This window comes from Notamacropus eugenii, chromosome 6 (assembly GCF_028372415.1).
Source record: "Notamacropus eugenii isolate mMacEug1 chromosome 6, mMacEug1.pri_v2, whole genome shotgun sequence".
Classification (NCBI taxonomy): Eukaryota; Metazoa; Chordata; class Mammalia; order Diprotodontia; family Macropodidae; genus Notamacropus; species Notamacropus eugenii.
This window is the reverse complement of record NC_092877.1, coordinates 310,306,848-310,326,210: the sequence shown is the minus strand read 5'-3', so window position 1 is coordinate 310,326,210 and position 19,363 is coordinate 310,306,848. Positions and strand designations below refer to the sequence as shown.

Genomic DNA, 19,363 nt, shown 5'->3' with positions numbered 1-19,363 from the left:
ACTCACTTTATATTAGGACTTCTGGTTGTCAGCAATTAATGTAGCATCCATGAATATAACAGGAGATCAAATTAGCTTTCTTTGGCTACTATGTTGCAAGGTTGACTTGTGTCATATCAAATGAGATAATTTTGAAAGTGTTTTGAAAATCTTAAAGTTGATGGACAAATTCTTGATACTGTTATTATATTATTATTGTATTTTATTGCCTGTAACTAGCAAAGGTACTGGATGCTTACTACAGAATGTGGTCTGCTTACCATGGAGTCATAGGATTGAGAATTTGAAAGGTCCTTAGTGGCGATCTGTTTCAATCCCATTTCGGTAAAGAATGACATTAAGCAGAATTGCAGGTAGGTGGTGTTAATCATTAGCACCCCAGTCTTATCTGGGGGATTGCTACTGTTCACTTGTTTCAGTAATATTTGACTCTTTGTGACCCCCATTCAGGGTTTTCTTGACAAAGATACTAGAGTAGTTTGCCATTTTCTTCTCTAGCTTGTTTTACAGAGGAGGAACTGAGGCAAACAGGGTCAAGTCACCAGGATCACACAGCCAGTTAATCTGAGACTGGATTTCAACTCTGGAAGATAAGTTCAAGTCCAGTGCTCCATCCACTGTACCACCTAGCTCTTCCCTCCCCATTTGGGGGATGCCTTTGGCTTACTTGGTTTCCCTCACTGATATAAATAAGCTAAGGTAAATGGTAAGAAAGTGCCTGAAGCCTTCACCTTTGTTTTTTTGCAGGGGATGAGGAAAGAGTGAATTTAAAGAACAGGAATCTGATAGGCAAGGAAAAGGTTAAAAGACTCATCCAAGTTCTCACATCTAGTGTTAACTACCATTCCTAGTCAGAAGTAAAACCCAGGTCCACTGATTCCAAATCCAGAACACTTTCCCCAACATTAAACTACAGCATTCGGTACTGATGACTGGTTCTATGTGGCTCAGGGGGTAGAATTAGAGGATCTCAATTTAAACACATTAGCAAAAACATTGCTCTAAGTGAATTACCATGGTCTTCATGCAGAAACACATCCTTTTCTTCACCTGGTAGACTGAGAAGTAATCTTGTTAGTGACCCCTAACATAGCATGGCCTTTGGTATCCTTCCTAATCTCAGTTGTAAAGGTCTGCGATTCCTTTCTAGGAACACCATATTGGCCATCCAAGAGATTTCAGGTCGCTCCATTATCTCTCAGTTTACCATTACTATGAGTCACTTGAAGACAATCTCCAAATAAACAGGACATGTCTTTACATCTACTAAGGTATGTTGATCTTAGAAGGAAATCTTACAAATTAGCATGATATGACAGTAGTTTGGCATTTGAAGCCCTTCTTAACCTAGTTGGCTCCTACTTTCCAATCTTATTAGACCTTGCTCCCCACCAAACACTTTTCAATCTAGTAACACTGCCCTATTGGCTGTTCTATAAGAAGACACTCATTTTTTCAGCTCTAGGCATTTTCTCTGACTGTACCTCATGCCTGGAATGCTCTTCCTCCTTATACTTGCCTGGTTTCTTTCAAGTCCCAACCTAAATCTCACCTTGCATAGGAAGGCTTTCCCAACTCCTCATGATTTTACATCTTCCCTCTGTTTATTAGCTCTAATTTATTCATATACATATACATATATATGTGTATATATATGTATATATATCATTTGTACTATTTGCTTCGCTTATTGTCTCCCCTTTTAGAGTGTGAGTTCCTTGAGATCAAGAACTATCTTTTGACTCTTTTTGTGTTCCCAGGGCTTATCACAGTACCTGGCATATAGTAGGCATTAATAAATGTTTATTGACTACTAACTGGTGACCCTTATGAAAACAGAGAAGAAGGAATAGGTTCAGTGTCTTGCTTCAGCAGAGATAGTTTGTACCAGAAAGAACAATTTAGTAGTTTGGGGTTAAGTACTGAAATATCATCTGATTTTCCTATGTTAAACTGATATATTTTAAATTCCAAGTGGTGGGTATATACATAAATATCAAAGGGCAGAGTTAGTCCCTTAAAGTCTTATTGAAAATGTTTGCATATAAGGTGAAAGTTTTCTTCTGAGCAAGGATAATTTCTCTCATTGGTTGTTAGGAAAACTATTATTTCTGACTTCTTTCCCATTTTAATTCTCAGATTTTAACTCATTTTGACTTTTATTTTCAAAACTCATTCTGATGCATATTTTTGTGTGTTCAAAGAACCTCTAAACCAATCTTTCTTTCCTATCTAATTCATTACTACTGACATCTAGATATGAAGTTTACTTTTCTTTCCCTAGTTCCTGTTGACTTGAGGTTATTTGGATATGCTAAAAATATGAAAAAAAAGAAAATGTTCTATAATTTTAGAAATATGTTGCAGTTGCCATGATATGCTGCTAAATGACACAGCTTTTGCATAAATCTGCTGGTTACCTGATCTGGAAGCTAATTGATCATTCTGTGTTAGGAGTACGTACTATAAAATCAAAATGCTTCTATCGCAAACCTTCATGAAAATGCAGATGCAAATTACTTTGGGGATCAGAAATGGATCAACATACTTAGAGGTGCAAATAAAAAGCAGCCAAGAAAACCAGTGAATTCAATTAATAAGCAGTAGCACTTTAAATGAAATTGAGATGACAAGTTTTTGAAAACTCCAGCAAACTTTTTGAGTTTCCATGACCTACTGGGTACATGGGGATGCTGGATATACAAGGAAGTATGACAGTCATTTATGTTCCTATTAATGCCAGAGCCTGTATTGAAGTCATTTGGGAAAGTGAAATGTTAGCCACCTCCCAAGAATGCTCTTACATGCTATTGTGGAATCCTTTTACTGAAAGTTACTTATTTAGCACAGTAGTGTATCTTGACAACTGCAATTAAAAGAAAACAAATAAGACTCTAACAAACATTTATATTCTGACCTTGTTTGAGTCTCCCTTTTTACACCCATGTCTTATAAATCATTGAGATGATGTCAAGTATTTTCTTTTGTAGTTATACATGGTTTTTCATTTTCTTAGCTCATAAATAGAGTTCCACATGCATTTTTCCCCCTTTAATTAGAGTCTACTCTTAAAATGAGTTCTTGTCTGATTAAAATGTAGTGATTTTACTCCCTTGAGGACCTTAGTATTTTGGCCCTTTTCAGCTCTCTATAATCGCATGTTGTCACTATTCTCAGAGTTGTTCCTTCAGTATACAGCCATGTTGAAGGACTTTTTCATTTCTTGCTTGTTTACTAAAAATCAGCATCCCTGAAGTCATAAAATTCAAAAGAACTCCCAGCTGGGGTTTGGAATGGTTCAAACCATTCAAATCTTCCTAGACAGGGAGATATCTTACTTTGTGAAGTCATAGATATCTGGAGGTGTGTTAGTCTGACAATTCAATTGGATTCACCAAATATCTAATAAGCTCCTCCAAGGTTTCTTAAGGAACCTACAGTCTACCAAAGGAAACAAAAGATTTATACAGATAATTAAATGAAAAGTTCATAAAAATAATTGCAAATTGAAAAGTAAATTCAGAAGGAAAAGGGCTCAAGAAAGTCTTCCCAGGCAGAACTGAGATGACAGAGTAGAAAGATGGACCTGTAGAAGCTCCCCCGCACAGCCCATAAAATACCTGTAAAAATGACTCTAAACAAATTCTAGAGCAGCAGAAGCCAAAAAAAGACAGAGTGAAAGACATTTCCAACCCAAGGCAACCTGGAAGGCCAACAGGAAAGGTCCATCGCATGGGGAATGGAGGGGAGCACAGCCCACAGAGTAAATCCTAGCCTTGGCTGCATAGCATCAGCAAGAACAGGACCAGAGCAGGCCTGGGGGTGGAATCCCCAACAGTAGTCACAGTTCCTAGATTGCTTAACCCGCAAATGCCAGAGAAAGCTTCAAAGGTCAGTGAGAAAGCACTTTCATCTGGGTGAGAAGGGAAAATGGTCTGGCCCCACCAGAAGCAGCCACTGTAGTAGCAGTGTCCATTTTTGGAGCCCTCAGCCTAAAGCCCCTAGGGGAATTGAGCAACTGATCTGGATCTCATCTGTGAGTGGTGGCCCTGGGATAAGGGGGAGGAGCGCTAGGATAGTGGAGCTGGAGGTGGTTGTGAAGAAGAAATTCTACTTATAGATCCTGGGAAGAAAAGAGTGCTTGTGATTGCTCACAGACCAGAACAAGGCCAGGAGAGACATTAACTCCTCTCCCTTGATTGTGCCACCTTAGAGGAATTGAGAACTTACCGGTCCCCAGAGTATACCCTCCTCTTCACAAAGGACTAAAAAGTCAAGTAACTGACTGGGAAAATGCCCCAAAAATGGGAAAAATGAGACTATAGAAAACTACTTTCTTGGTGAACAGGTATTTTCTTCCATCCTTTCAGATGAGGAATAGCAATGTATACCATCACAGGAAGACCTAAAAGTCAAGGCTTTTGCATCCAAAACCTCCAAAATAAATATGCAATGGTCTCATGTCATGAAAGAGCTCGAAAAGGATTTTGAAAAACAAGTAAGAGAGGTGGAGGAAAAATTGAGAATAGAAAGGAGAGTGATGCAAGAAAATCATGAAAAGCAAGTCAACAGCTTGCTAAAGGAGACCAAAAAAAAATGCTGAAGAAAATAACACCTTGAAAAATAGGCTAACTCAATTGGCAAAAGAGGTCCAAAAAGCCAATGAAGAAAATAATGCTTTAAAAAGCAGAATTAGCCAAATGGAAAAGGAGGTTCAAAAGGTCATTGAAGAAAATAGTTCTTTAAAAACTAGAATGGAACAGGTGGAAGCTAATGACTTTATGAGAAACCAAGAAATTACAAAACAAAACCAAAAGAATAAAAAAAATTGAAGATAATGTGAGATATCTCATTGGAAAAACAACTGACCAGGAAAATAGATCCAGGAGAGACAATTTAAAAATTAAGGGCCTACCTGAAAGCCATGATCAAAAAAAGAGCCTAGACATCATCTTTCATGAAATTATCAAAGAAAACTGCCCTGATATTCTAGAACCAGAGGGCAAAATAAGCATTCAAGGAATCCACTGATCACTGCCTGAGAGATATCCAAAAAGAGAAACTCCTAGAAATGTTGTGGTAAAATTCCAGAGTTCCCAGGTGAAGGAGAAAATATTGCAACCAGCTAGAAAGAAACAATTCTAGTATTGTGGAAATAAAATCAGGATAACACAAGATCTAGCAGCTTCTATATTAAGGGATCAAAGGACTTGGATTCCAGAAGTCAAAGGAGCTAGGATTAAAACCAAGAATCACCTACCCAGCAAAACTGAGCATAATACTTCAGGGGAAAAAAATGGTCTTTCAATGAAATAGAGGACTTTCAAGCATTCTTGATGAAAAGACCAGAATTGAATACAAAATTTGACTTTCAAACACAAGAATCAAGGGAAACATGAAAAGGTAAATAGCAAAGAGAAATCATAAGGGACTTATTAAAGTTGAACTGTTTACATTCCTACATGGAAAGAGAATATTTGTAACTCTTGAAACTTTTCTCAGTATTTCGGCAGTTGGAGGGATTATACACATATAAATATATAGCCATAGAGCACAGGGTGAGTTGAATAGGAAGGGATGATATCTTAAAAAATAAAATTAAGAGGTGAAAGAGGAATATATTGAGAGGAGAAATGGAGAAATGGAATGAGGCAGGGTATATCTCATGAAAGAGGCAAGAAAAAGCTTTTTCAGTGCAGGGGAAAAGCGGGGAGGTAAGAGGAAAAAAATGAAACTTACTCTTATGACATTAGGCTTAAGAAGAGAATAACATGCACACTAAATTTGGCATGAAAATTTATCTTACACTACAGGAAAGTAGGGGAGAAGAGGATAAGTGTGGTAGGGAGAGATGATAGAAAGGAGGACAAATGGGAGGAAGGAGTAATTAGAAGAATATACTTTGGGGAAGGAACAAAGTCAAAAGAGAGAATAGAATAAATGGGGGGCAGGATAGGATGGAGGGAAATATAGTTAGTCTTACAGAACATGAATATTATGGAAGTCTTTAGCAAAACTACACATATATAGCCTATATTGAATTGCTTGCCTTCTCAGTGGGGATGGTTGGGGAGGGAAGAAGGGAGAGAAGTTGGAACTCAGAGTTTTAGAAACAAATGTTGAGAATGGTTTTTGCATGCAACCTGGAAACAAAAAGTACATGCAGTGGGGTATAGAAATCTATCTTACCCTACAAGAAAAGAGAGAAGATGGGGATAAGGGAAGGGAGGGGTATGATAGAAGAAAGGACAGATTGGGGGAAGGGGCAATCAGAATGGATGGTGTTTTGAGGTGGAGGAGGAGAGATGGGCAGAAAATTTAGAACCCAAAATTTTGTGGAAATGAATGTTAAAAACTAAAAATAAATAAATAAACACAAACAATTAATAAAGACATTTATAAAGAAAAAAAATCTTCCCAGACTTTAATCTATACTAGACTGATAATGTGTTCTTTCTCTCCACCAGAAATTTTTGGGGGCATTTGGAGATTCCAGAGTTGCATTCATTTTCCAGTTGTTGAATTTGGTTAACTCCCAGATCTTCTTTAAGTGGCTGTGAGTGTGTGTGTGTGTGTGTGTGTGTGTGTGTGTGTGTGTGTGAGAGAGAGAGAGAGAGAGAGAGAGAGAGAGAGAGAGAGAGAGAGAGAGACTTAAAACCTTAATTACTCTCTTTTTAATTCAATTTTTATTTTATTTTCAGCTCCAAATTCTTTTCTCCACCATCCTTCTCCCACCAATTAGGCAGACAAGAAATACAAAACATTACAAATATGAAATAATGCCAGATCAGTGTCTATATTAGCAATGCTCAAAAAAAAAGGCAAGAAAAAAGGAAGAGAAAAAAGTATGCTCCAGTCTGCATTTTGAGTCCATTAGTTCTCTATCTGGAGACGGACAGCATTTTTCAACATGAGACCTTTGGAATTATGGTGGGTCACTATGCTTATCAAATTTACTAAGTCTTTTTCAGTTGGTTATCTTTACAATATTATTGTTACTATGTAAATTGTTCTTATCGTGCTCACTTTTACTTTGCATCTGTTCATATGGCTTCACAGCTTTTTCTGAAACCAGTGTTCTGCCACATTCCTATACCACAACTTGTTTTTTGCTGTTCTCCAACTGATGAGCATTCCCTCAGTTTCCAATTCTCTACCATCACAAAAAAAAAAACAAAAAAACTACTGTAAACATTTTTGTACATATAGATCCTTTCCTCTTTTTCTGATGTCTTTGGAATATAGATCCAGTAATGGTATTGATGGGACAAAGAGTATACACAGTTTAAAAGCTTTTTGGCCGTAGTTCCAAATTGCTTTCCAGAATGGTTAGACTAGTTCACAGTTCTACCAAAAGTGATTTGTTGAGTATCTATTTTCCCACACCCCCTGTAACATTTGTCAAATTCCTTTTCTGTCATGTTCATTAATTTAATATACATGAGATGGTACTTCAGGGTTGTTGAGGTTTTTTTTGGTATTTAGTTTAATTTTATTTTTTTCTCAATTACATGAAAATATTTTAACATTCATTTTTTAAAAAATTTGACTTCCAAATTCTCTCCCTTTCTCCCCCTACTCCCCTCTCTTTGAGAATGCAATTTAAGTATATTATATCTGTGCAGTTATGTAAAACATTTCCATATTAGCCATGTTACAAAAACTCAGACCAAAAAAAAAAAAAAACCCACAGAAAAAAAAGAAAAAATACAGTTAAAAAATATGCCTTAATCTGCCCTCATGTTTCATCAGATTTCTCTCTAGAGACAGACAGCATTTATTTTTCATCATAGATCCTTTGGAATTATTTTAGATCACTGTATTGGTCAGAGTAGCTAAGTCATTCACAGTTGATCATTGTACAATATTTCTGTTACTCCGTATAATGTTCTCTTGGTTCTACTCACTTCACTTTGCATCAGTTCACGTAAATCTTCCCAGTTTTTTTTTTTTCTGAAAGCATCTTACTAATCATTTCTTACGGCACAATGGTATTCTATCACAATCATGTACCACAACTTGTTCAGCCTTTCCCCAATTGATGGATATTGTATCAATTTCCGATTCTTTGTCACCACAAAAAGAGCTGCTATAAATATTTTTTGTACATAAAGGTCTTTCTTCTTTTTCTTTGATCTCTTTGGGATAGAGACCTAGTAGTGGCCCTGCTAGATCAAAGGGTATGCACAATTTCATAACCCTTTGAGAATAGTCCCAAACCACTTTACAGAATGGTTGAATCAGTTCACAGCTATAATATTAGTGTCCCTGTTTTTCTATATCCTCTTCAACATATCTTTTGTCATTTTCTTTTTCTGTTATATTAGCCAATCTAATAAGTGTGAAGTGGTATTTCAAAATTGTTTTAATTTTCATTTCTCTAATCAATAGTTATTTAGAGCACTTTTTAAATGACTATAGAGAGCTTTGATTCTTCTAAGAACTGCCTATTCAGATCTTTTGACCAGTTATCAATTGGAGAATGACTTGGATTCTTATAAATTTGTCTCATTTCTCTATTTATTTGAGAAATGAGACTTTTATCAGAGAAACTTACTGTTAAAAATTTTCCCCCAGTTTTCTGTATTCTTTCTAATCTTGGCTACTTTGCTTTTGGTTTTGCAAAATATTTTTAATTTAATTAATTAAAATTATCCATTTGGCATCCCATAATGCTCTTTATCTCTTATTTGGTCGTAAATTCTTCCTTTAGCCATAGATCTGACAGATAAAACTTTCCTATGCTTCCCTAATTTGCTTATGGTATAACTCTTAATGGTTAAATCGTGAACATATTTTGACTTTATCAGGGTATATGGTATGAGATGTTGGTCTAAACTCAGTTTCTGCCACACTGTTTTCCAGTTTTCCCAGTGGTTTTTATCAAACAGTGAGTACTTGTCCCAAAAGCTTGGATCTTTGAGGTTCTCAAACACTAGAAAACTATGGTCATTTAGTACTGTTTATTATGTACCGAATTGATTCCATTGATCCACCACCCTATTTCTTAGCCAATACCAGATTGTTTTGATGTTCACACAGTTTGAGACCTGATATGACTAGGCCACCTTTCTTCATACTTCTTTCATTGATTCTTTTGATATTCTTAACCTATTTTTCTTCTACATGAATTTTGTAATTATTTTATAACATACTCACATATTTGTAATTTGGTATGGCACTGAATAAGTAAATTAATTTAGGCAGAATTGTCATTTTTTATATTGATTCAGCTTACCCATTAACTGTTAATATTTCTCCATTTGTTTAGATCTGACTTTACTTGTGTGAATGGTGTTTTATAATTGTGTCTATATAGTTCCTGAGTTTGCCTTGGCAGGTAGACAACCAAGTATTTTATATTTTCTGCAGTTATTTTAAATAAAATTTTCTCTTTCTATCTCTTTCTCATGGACTTTTTTTGGTAATATATTAATATAGGTTTATTTTATATCCTGCAACTTTGCTGAAGTTGTTAATTATTTCCAGTATTTTTAGTTGATTCTCTAAGTATACCATCATATCATCTGCAAATGGTTTTGTTTCCTCATTGCCCATTCTAATTCCTTTAGCTTCTTTTTCTTCTCTTTTCACTATAGTTTGACATTTCTGTACAATATTGAATAATAGTGTTGAGAATGAACATCTTGCTTCACTCCTGATCATACTGGGAAAGCTTCAAGTTTATCCCCATTACAAATAATGCTTGCTGATGATTTTAGATAGATACAATTTATCATTTTAAGGAAAGTTTCATTTATTCCTATGCTTTCTAGTGTTTTTTTTAAAAGGAATAGATATTTTATTTTGTTAAATGCTTTTTCTCCATCTAGTGAGATAATCTTATGATTTCTGATAGCTTTGTTATTGATATGGTCAGTTATGCTGATAGCTTTCCTAATATTGAACCAGCCCTGTCTGTATTCCTGGTATAAATCCCACCTGGTCACAGTGTATGATCTTTTTGATGTATTTCTATAATCTCCTTGATGGTATTTTATTTAAAATTTTTGTATCAGTTAGGGAAGTTGCTCTATAGCTTTCTTTTTCTGTTTTTGCTCTACCTGGTTTAGGTATCATCACCACATTTGTGTTGTAAAAGGAATTTGGTAAGACTCCTTCTTAGTTTATTTTTCCAAATACCTGATATAGTATTGGAATTGTTATTTAAATGTTTGGTAGAATTCACTTGTAAATCTATCTGGCCTGGGGATTTTTCTTACAGAGTTCATTTATGAGTCTTTCAATTTTTTTCTTTAAGATAGGATTCTTTAAGTATCCTATTTCCTCTTCTGTTAATCTAGGAAATGCATATTTTCGTATATATTCATTCATTTCACTTAAATGGCATATAATTAGGTAAAATAAATCCTAATAATTGCTTTAATTTCATGTTCATTGGTGGGGAATCCATTCTTTTCATTTTGGATACTGGTCATTTAGTTTCTTCTATTTTAAAATAATTCAAATTAAGCAAGTATATTTTATTATTTTTTAATATAAAACCCACTTTTAGTATTATTTATTAGTTTAATGTTTTTCTTATTTTAAATTTAAATAACCTCTCCTTTGAGTTTTGGGATTTCTAATTTGGTGCTTAATTAGGGATTTTTAATTTGTCCTTTTTAAAAATTTTTTTTAGATACATGACCAGTTCATTGATCTATTCTTTCTCTACTTTATAGATGTAAGTATCTAGAGATATAAATTTTCTCTTAAGTGCTGATTTGGCTGCATCCCATAAACTGATATGTTGTCTCATTGTTGTCATTTTTTAATGAAATCATTTGTTTATATGATTTATTCTTTGACCATTCATTCTTTGAGATTAGATTATTCAGTTTCCAATTAATTTTTAGTTTGTTTCCATGACCCTTTATTGAATATAATTTTTATTACATTAGAGTCTAAAAAGTATGCATCTAATATTTCTGCTTTTCTGCATTTGGTTGCAAAGTTTTTATGCCCTAATACATGCTCAATTTTTGTGGAGGTGTCAGTGTAGCTGAGAGAAAGGTATACTCCTTTCTATTCCCATCCAGTTTTTCCCAGAGGTCTATTATATCTAACTTTTCTAAAATTCTTTTTGTCTACTAAACTTCTTGTTTATTTTATGGTTAGATTTATTTAGTTCTGAGAATAGAAAGTTGAAGTCCCCACTATAATAGTTCTGCTGTCTATTTCATCCTCTAATTTATTTAATTTTTCCCTCTTCCAAAATATGGTTTCCTTGCTTATCCCATTTATTTAGGTCTATTATAGTTTTTACTTTGTCTGAAATTATGACTGCTATCCCTGCTTTTTTTTTTTTTTAACTTCTACTGGAGCATAATAGATTCTGCTCTAGGCCCTTATTTTAACTCTGTGTGCCTTTCTCTGTTACAAGTTAGTTTCTTGTAAACAACATATTATTGGATTCTGTTTTTTTTAAATCCATTCTGCTATCTGCTTCTGTTTTATGGGTGAGTACTTCTTATGTACGTTCACAGTTATAATTACTATGTATTTCTATCCCACTTTCCTGTTTATCCTCTCTCTCTCTCTCTCTCTCTCTCTCTCTCTCTCTCTCTGTCTTCCCTATCCTTCCTCAAAAGTCTCTTTTGCTTTTGACCATTGCCTCCCCTAATCCAACCTCCCTTCTACCAGCCCTTCTCTTATCCCCTTACCCTTTTACTTTTCTATAGGTCAAAATGGATTTCTATATCCAACTAAGTGTGTTTGTTATTTCCTCTTTGAGTCAATTCCAGTAAAAGTAAGGTTCAAGCATTGTTCACAACCCTCCCCATCTTCCTTTCTGCTGTAAAATCAACTGCCTTGAAAATTGAGCGGGAAAGTAAAAAACCAAACCTTGGAAAATATGATGATCCACCAAATTGGCAAGATAATTTCACCTATTTTCAAGGACCTGCATTGCAAAATTATTTCACCAGGATTCTAGAAGATAACCTAAAAGTGGTTATCAAGCCTCAAATGTAAACCAGATTCTGAAAGCTGCAAAGAGTACTGTGGGGTTCTAATTTGCACCAGAAGGATGAAACAAAGACACAAGTTATTGTGTGTCAGCATCTTGACTTAACCCATCTCAAAGAATGAAATGCTGAGGACTTCTCAGGAGGAGAGTTGCAAAGATTTACTTGTGCTGTTGTCTGCATACAAAAAGTAGACATTTTTGTGTTTGATGAACCTTCTCGCTACCTAGCTATTAAGTAGTGGCTGAAGGCTGCCATTATTCTAGGATCACTAATAAATCCAGATAGATATATCATTTTTGTGAAGCATTACCTAAGTGTTTTAGATTATCTCTCTGACTTCATCTGTTGTTTGTATGGGGTGTCAAGTGCTTATGATGTTGTCGCTATGCCTTTTAGCATAGGATAAGGTACAAATATTTTCTTAGATGGTTACATTCCTATGGGAAACTTACAATTCAGAGATACATCACTGATTTTTAAAGTTGAGGTAGTTTGAGGTTTTTAAAGGTTGAGGCAGCAAATGAGAAAGAGGTGAAAAAGATATGTGTGTATCAATGTCCAGGAATGAAGAAAAGGATGGGTGAGTTTAAGCTTGCAATCATTGCTGGAGAATTTACAGACTCTGAAATCACGGTGATGCTGGGAGAAAGTGGTAGCGGTAAACTACATTCAACAGAATGCTTGCTGGCCAACTTAAACCTCATGAAGGAGGGGAGGTAACCAGTTCTAAATGTCAGCTATAAGCCACAGAAAATCAGTCCCAAATCAGCAGGAAGTATACAGAAATTACTACATGAGAAGAGACGAGATGCTTATACTCACCCACAATTTGTCACTGATATAATGAAACCTCGAAGATTGAAAACATCACAGATCAAGAGGTGCAGTCGTTATCTGGTGGTGAGTTACAACGAGTTGCTTTAGCTATTTGTCTGAGCAAACCTGCTGAGGTCTATTTAATTGATGAACCATCTGCATACTTGGATTCTGAGCAGTGTCTAGTGAGAGCCAGAGTTATCAAACTCTGTCAAACATTCTCCTTGCAAAAAAGACAGCCATTGTGGTAGAACATAGCTTTATCATGACCACCTATCTAGCAGATAAGGTCGTAGTTTTTTATGGCATTCCGTCTAAGAACACACTTTCAAACAGTTCTCAAACCCTTTTGGTTAGTATGAATAAATTTTGTCTCAGTTTGAAATCACTTTCAGAAGAGATAAAACAACCACCAGCCAAAAATAAATAAATTTAATTCAATCAAGGATGTTGAAGAAAACAAGAGTGGAAGCTGCTTTTTCCTGGATGATTACACTGACTAAGAATTTTGATAATACTTTTCTACAACTAAATATAATAAGAATTTTTGATGTATAAAAGTGAAATCAGGTTTTAGAATGCCTCACACTCTCTGGAGTTTGAAATACTATTTACTTTAATATCACAAACTAGTATTGTTACATATAATTATACTCCATCAGACCAGTTTTCTGTACTTATTGACAAAACCATTCTTTGTGTAATGTTCTAGGATGAAGACATTTCAAGTTATATAAATTACCTTCTGAATTTCAAAACTTATGGGGAGATTTTCAATGTAAGTGTAATTTATTCATGTACCAAATGCTACCCAGTGTTTCCAATTTTAAAAACCTTTAAGAACTGTTTTCTGTACAATATGGTTTACCCACATATGTCAAGAAATAGAAGCTGCTCTTATTTTAAAAAGCCAGTCAAAGACTCTTACAGTGAGAGTTTGATAAATAAATATCTATCAGAATTATATTAAAAAAGAATACATTTCATGTGTACAAATCTTTTTTGTTCAGTAGATCTGATGATCCTGATCAATCATTATGATTTAGTGGCTTAATGAGTTAAGAAACTTTTATCTTTTGAGGGAAGAAAGCTCCTCCACCAAGACCAATTTTGAGCAGTCTGGAATTTATAGTCTTGGACAGTTTCCTGAAACTCACATGCAAGCTTAATTGGCTCATGATCACACAGTATCAGAGGCGGGATTTGAATGTAAGTCTTATCTCAGTTGGTAACTCATGAAAAATTTGAACTGTTCTCCCTCTCCATCTTTTTCCTTATCCTTAACCTCTCAAGCTATATTTGTACAATGTTGTATAATCCATACATAGCTGTATGCTCCTTCTTATCACTTCTCAATTGTTACAGACAGAGCCATATGTTTATAGATACAGTTATTTGTTATCCATCAGAGGGTTTATTGAATGGTTGTGAATATTCATTATGCTTTTCTGTCATTCACTTGCAATGCAATGCTAAACTTTGTAATACTAGAGAAAGAATCCCAGTATACAGAAATGGTCAATTGAGCAGAGTTTGGTTTTGTTGATTTTTTTCCCCTTCAAACTGAAGACTCTATTGCACATAGAACAGGAAACTCCTATTCAAAATGGAAATAGTCTGCACACTTCAACCACCTGACATTCCATATTTGAACAGCAAGACATTTGGAATGAAATTGAAAAGGCAGTTAGATTGTTCATAGTGTTGTGTATGTGTCTGCTCCCACTCAGAGAATAAATCAGAATGCCTCAGGGAGGATGGACTACTCTGGTGCTGAAACTCTCATAAAGGCTCACTCAGCTACTAGATCCATGGGGAAAAGAAGGCTTCGAGGGTAGTTCTCTTTCTTACAGGTACAGCATAAAAATGACTTGGAGCTTGAGGCCACAAGGATCTTGGAGGTAGTAAAGGAAAGAAGATGCTCAGAATTTATAATGCACCCCCAAACAAAAATCACATTAGCATCCCTAATTTTCTTGTCCTGAAAATATTTCTTATGTTTGTTGTATAAATCTCATCTAAGTAATTCAACTGTGAAAAAACTTGAAATTATTTTAGTGTGTCCCTTTAGGCACTGAATTAATTTTTCCTGCTCTCAGTTTTTTTTCAGAAGTAATTCTTTTCTTCAGCAAACCCTAATCTTTCTTTAATATTCTTTGAGAAAGAGACAGTAGAAATAACCCAAATAAAGTATTTTACCATTGGAGTTCAACCTTTCCTCACTTAGAGACTTGGTTGTATTTGGCTCTAAATTCTTCAAAGTAACATGACAACCATAATTAGGTTTAGATACACTTTAAGGACTACAAAATGCCTTATATATTATTCTCATTCATTCCTCACAACAACCCTGTGAAGTAGGTGTTATTATTAACCTGATTTTTCACATGAGGAAACTTAGGCAAATAGAGGTTAAGTGACTAGAACAGGGTCATATATCTAGGAAGTGTTCAAGACAGGATTTGAACTAGTATCTTCCTACCTCAGTCAAGCACTCTATTTACCACCACTTCTAATTACTTTATCAAATCCCTTATGAGCCCAAATATTTTTCCCTTGCTGCCTGAAGCTAGGATTTTTTTTTAATGCCTTATATTTATAATCATGATGAAATAATGGATTAAATTCTGCCTCTGACATACACTGACTGTGTGATGTAGGGTAAGTTACTGAAGCTCTCAAAGCTCCAGAAAACATAAATATTGAAAAGCTTAAGGTTATAGTTTGCAGAATGTTCTGAGTGATATTGATAGAGCCAGTTTTGTCACTTGGGAGTTCCTTATACCAAATTACAGCTCTAGTATTATTCATGTGTTGGTATTCACTTGTTTGCAGTCTTGTCTGACTCTTCATGACCCTATCTGGAGGCTTTCTTGGCATGGATATTGGAATGGTTTGCTGTTTCTTTCTCCAGCTCAATTTACAGATGAGGAAACTGAGGCAAACAAAGTTAAGTGACTTGCCCAAGGTCACACAGCTAGTAAATGTCTGAGGCTAGATTTGAACTTAGGAAGATGAACCTTCCTGACTCCAGACCCTAAGCCCCTATATTCCTATAGTTTGGATATAATTTTAGTATTATAAGTACTGAACATGGACTACATAGAAAATTTCATATCTTTATCTTTTTCTGATCATAGAAGTGATTAAATTAATCTTCCTCAATATTTCTGAAAATGAAGCAAAGAGATGACTGGTCTGGGGAAAGAGATAACATATTTCCAACATCCAACTAACATGCTAGAATTCTTGACTATGCAGTGATCTGTATAATCAACTCAGTTTTTCCTATCAGGGCTATACATATTTATTGATTAATAAAATAGTGGAAGAAAGGAGCTAAGCAAGAGACATATGTTAGCCTATTTTAAAAGGTACCTGGAAAAAAGAACATGTCAGACTCAATTGTTGAGAAGTCCTTGAGTATAATTATTTTTGAACCCAAATTGCATTCTTATTTTTTCCTATAGCTGTGAATGTATCTGTTTTTTGAGGTGCTGTGTTTAGAATAACCTATATTCACCTTCATATGAAGGGCCTCTGGCTGCCTCATTGGTTTGGTCTTTGGTAGACAGGCACACAGTCCTTTGCTGAACCCTTTCCAGCAAAGTATGGTTGGTCTAACAGAATGTGCTTCTTTTGGCAGAGCCTTTGGATCAGAGATTGTGGGAGGATGTACGTTGGTGGAGGGGAGTACCCATGGAGATGAGATCATGGATCTTTCAAAGTATCCAAGCAAATAAGTACTTATTAAGTGCTCAGAAGTCTGCACAGTTCAAGACCAAGGTATAGATCCCTGTTCAGAGCTTGGGATTTAAGCATAAGCAAAAACTTGGATAAAAAAAATTATCAAGAAACTGAGCATTTTTCAAGATAGCAATTCTTTAGTATTATTTTTAATATTCATGACTTTGTGAAAGAACATCAGGATGATTTCCTGAAAGAAGGTAATTATTAAGATTTGAAATGAAAGAAGAACAGAGGGCAGGCAGTCTTGCATGGATATTATTAGAGGTTAAATATTTTCCTGAGACTGGAAAAAATGAAGTCAGAAATCTGAATATATGGGAACCAACATTCAAATAAGAGTCAGAGTAATGTACATCTCTTAAAATGAGACTAAAAAATTAAAATTTGAATAATAAATAAGAACATTTAAGGGATGTCCTATCCTTATCCCTCACTTTACACACATACACACATGCCTACACATAACACCCACATATATACACATAGAGACTCATCTTATTTTCTGGGTGGATGATAACCATGTTACTCCACATATGTATATTCACAACTATTAGAGAGTTAGTCATTCAGTTTCCACTCTCTATATGATGATGGTCATTCATCTTTTACTTTTATTGTTAATTCAACAATTCAGCATTTGTTAAGCATTGATTATGTACAATTCACAAGGGCTGCAAATTCAAAAGCAACACATTTCTGCCTTCAAGGAGCATGCCTTGTACTGGAGTGACACAACTGTTAGTTGTAGTCTAAAGATCCACCTACATCTGACTCTTTGTGATTCTGTGTGTCATAGCACACCAGGCCCTTCTATCTTCCACTATTTCCTAAAGTCCGTCCAAGCTCATGATTGTTGCTTCCATGACACTATCTATCCATCTCATCCTCTGCTGTCCCCTTCTCCTTTTGCCTTCAATCTTCCCAACATCAGGGTCTTCTCCAATGAGTCCTAGCTTCTCATTATGCTGCCAAAGTATTTAACTTCCAGCTTCAGTATTTGTCCTTCCAGTGAATAGTCTGAATTAATTTATCTTAATATCAAATGTATAAAGGCAAATAAACTCAAAGTATATGAAAACCAATACCAAATTATTTCAAAGAAGAAAGAGAGCTAGTGTTTGGGGGAAAAGGATAAGGGGGGGGTGGATTCAGAAAGAAATCTTGTAGAAGGTGGTACGTGAACTGTTCTCATAAGGAAACTAGAGATTCTACAAGGCAGAACAGAGACCAGAGTGAATTCCAGACCTGGAAGTGAGAGATGGAATATTATGTTTAGGGAACACCTAACAGGTTGCTTGACAAGAACAGAGATTATGGGAAACAGTGTGATTTGATATGTGATTAGAAAGATAAGTGGGAGTCAGATAATATAAAGGCTTCATCAACCAGGATGAGGGATTTTGTATTTTATTCTGGAGGCAATATGATGCCATTTAAAAATTTTGAGTATAGGTTGACACAGTCAGATTTATGTTTTAAGAATATCAATTTGGTTGCTATGTGAAGGACAAAAGGGGAGAGAGGGGAAATTGAAAAGGAGTCCAAGTAGGAATCAATTGTGTTATTCCAGGTAATTGATGGAAAAGATCTTACTGTTTCTTCTCAACATGACTGATGATTTTGCTTAATATAAAACACTGAGGATTTTGGAATTCTAGGTCATTTTGTCCTAACTGCCACACAGTTTATAGTTGTGTATAGATGAATCTCAGATGCATGTTGTTATATAAATTTTTACAAATATTCTCTATCTCTCCAACTTGATATAAGGCCCTCAAAAGTATAAAGTGTGTATTTTGCCTTTCTGTCCCTAATACGGTATCTTTCATGTAGTGAGTGTTCATTAAATATCATTCATAAGTTGGTAATGAGTAGATGAGTACCAATTTTAGGATGATTTAGGGAGTTAACTAAGTTCCATCTGCTACCGATATTTGTCACCTTCTTGGCTTCCTAGGATACCTGTAATTCATACCAACAATCACAATATTCTCACAGTTTTATGAAATATCCAACTTGGATCAATGAAGAATGTTTTAGAACACATTTTTTTCCTATACTACTCTACCTTAGCCAGATTACCTCTATGGTGATCACTTATGGCATTGGGACAACTGGAAAAAGTTTTGTGTACTCTATGTGGAAAGGGACATCTATTCTCAATTCATTCATCTATGTTGCATTTCAAGATTTGTTATTGACCTCTTCTTGCCTCCTTTTAATGTTAAGAATGTCTTCTACTTAATGCTGATGAAGCTGCTTAATATTATTAAATATAATATCCGCTGAGTGAAAGGAGCAGAACCAGGAGAACTTTATGCACAGCAACAACCACAGTGTGTGAGAGTTTTTTCTGGTAGACTTAGATTTTTGTAATAACACAAGAACTTCTTACCAAAAAAAAAAAAATCCCAATGGAGGATCTCAAGGCAAAATGCCTGCCACACTCAGAGAGAGAAATATGGAAGTCACTCACATATTGTAGCAGATCATGTTTGTGTATGTGTATGTGTTTGTGTATCATGTTCTGATTTGTTATACGATTTCTTTCATTTATCTTAGTCTGACTACATAGCATGACTATAGTGAAAATATACTCAATAGGAAAGTATATGTAGAATCTATACAGAATTGTATGCAGTCGTGGGGAGGGAGGGGGGGAGTGGGGGGTAGGTAGGGGGGATAAAATCACAATTGTATGGCAGTGATTGTTAAACATTATAAAATAAAAAAAATAAAAAATAAAAAAAAATAAAAAAAAATATAATATCCATAACATATTCAAGTTTTGCCATCACTTAGGATAAATACTCTCCAACAGATGT

The 19,363-nt window shown here is 35.1% G+C and overlaps 1 pseudogene; it reads left to right on the top strand.

The window, feature by feature from the left end:
• Positions 1–2,684: 2,684 nt before the first annotated feature.
• On the top strand, positions 2,685–13,291 carry LOC140512380 (ATP-binding cassette sub-family E member 1 pseudogene; annotated as a pseudogene).
• The last annotated feature ends 6,072 nt before the right edge of the window (positions 13,292–19,363 follow it).